Consider the following 2034-nt stretch of genomic DNA (forward strand, 5'->3'; position numbering starts at 1 on the left):
TCTTTCCCTTTTGTCCTCATCCAGAAAGAAGTCATAAACATCTCCAGGGTCCCACAGAGCTGGCAGCCCACCTCGCCTGGGCCTGAAAGACGACACCAGGAGCAGCAGAGGGAGATGAGCGTTCCACTCCTGACCCTCTTGGATGTGTGAGTCTGTATCACCATTGCTCTCTGTGTCACCGAGAAAAAGTCTTAACAGGTCTCCGAGCCCAAGGTCAAGGTCCAGGGGCCATGAAGGAAAGCTGGCTGACTGGGAGCCTCCAGACCATGAGAGGGGGCTGCTGGACTCTTCTGGGGGTTTCAAGACCCCAACTGTCTGTGAGGGAGCACCTAACACTTTGGACTTGGGGAGTGCCTTGTCCTACTGCAGCACCTGCTGGTCAGGGCTCAGGAGTCCCCAAAATTCGGCAAGAAGGGGCAAGTCTCCCTGGCCACTGGGCTTTCAGAGGGTAACAGTAGCAGAGTTTCATTTTATTTTATTATTTTTTTCTTTTTTAGAGAGATTTTTGCTATAGGAAGTATGTGCTTGCAGGAGAGACACAGAGAGATGCAAAGTGAGAAACCACCCCATCAACCCCCAAGGGGGATGGCCATGCTGCAATCCCTTTTTCTGCACTCTCCTCTTGGAATTTTGGCCACACATGCACACATGCCCAGTGTGAGTTTCAAGTCGCTGGTTTCAAGTCAAGCCGCGGTTGGCCATGTGAGAGTCCAGCAACAGAACCATTAGGCCATCAGCTGGTCCTGGCAGCAGCAGAGTCTTCCAAACTAAAGACAAAGTCACTGGCTCCTTCCTCCCAAGTAGTGGGATGGGGCAACAGGGGACAGGGACCCCTTGGGACTGCATCTTTTTTGGCTGCCACAAGCTTCTGGGTAGGTCCCTTCCCCTGGGGTCCCTACTCTTTAAAACAAGTGAGGGCCTGGGGAGGCCTCCGGTTTTAAGTTAGAGTCCACCTGGGCCCCCCAAAAGGTTGTAGCCTCACAGCAGGATGGTGGTACAGCAGTAAAACGTGTTAATCTGCGAGGCCAATCCACACGGGAAGGTTCCGGGTTTGTATCTCCCCGAATTTGCTGGGTACGTCTATGCCCGTCATCAGAGGCTGACTGAGGCTGTTGGGGGGTCATGGTGTCAAGACCTTGCTGGGGGTGCTGTCTCTCTCTATCTCCTCATGGAAGAAAGAAATAAACTTTGTTTTAATTTTAGCGTGTGTGTGTGTGTGTGTGTGTGTGTGTGTGTGTGCCTTAGGGTATGTGTATTCCCTGGAGAGAGACAGAGACGGTGAGAGGGAAAGTGAGAAATTACCCACTGGGGGGACGGTCACACTGAAATCCCTTCTCCTCCTAGGATCTTGGGCATACACGCACACACACTCGGTGTGAGTTTCAAGCCACAACCGCTACACCATCTGCTGGTCTCATAAACATTTTTTAAAAGGGCGTGGCCTTGTCTTTATACCATCTGCCAGGAGGTGAGCCCCCTGATGCTGGGCCTGGCCTGGGGGAACACAGGTCTGACCCCATGATGGAGCAGGGCTCTGAGCATCAGTTTGAAACATTTATTTCAAGGGGAGTATTTTCCCTCCCACTCTCAGTTGTTTCCACGACCCTGATGGGTAACAAATTAAAAAGAAGCTGCTTTCACAGGAGGGGTGGGAGCCCAGCGCCCCCAAGCCCCCTGGGCTCAAGATGGGCAAGAGAGGGGCATGTCCCATGTCCCCTCCCCAGCACTCCTACCCCAGGTTCTTAGCCAGCCCAGGGAGCTGCATGTGAATGTAACCCATCATGCATCTCTCAGAGATGTAGCCCTCAGAGACGCCTGCTTTGTCGCAGAGGGCAGTCTGGGCTCGGCTCTGTCAGGCAGCTTATGTAAGCTCAGGACCAACTCCTCAAGATTTTTACATTTCTTTCTTCTGAGAGAGAGAGAGAGGTGCACCCCAGCAAGGTCTTCTCACCATGACCCACGCCCATCCTCAGCCAGCCCGGATCATGGGCACACATGTACACACCTAGTGTGCAGGAACGTCTTGGACGGACG

Source organism: Tupaia chinensis, unplaced genomic scaffold, assembly GCF_000334495.1.
Source record: "Tupaia chinensis unplaced genomic scaffold, TupChi_1.0 Scaffold000465_1, whole genome shotgun sequence".
Lineage (NCBI taxonomy): Eukaryota > Metazoa > Chordata > Mammalia > Scandentia > Tupaiidae > Tupaia > Tupaia belangeri.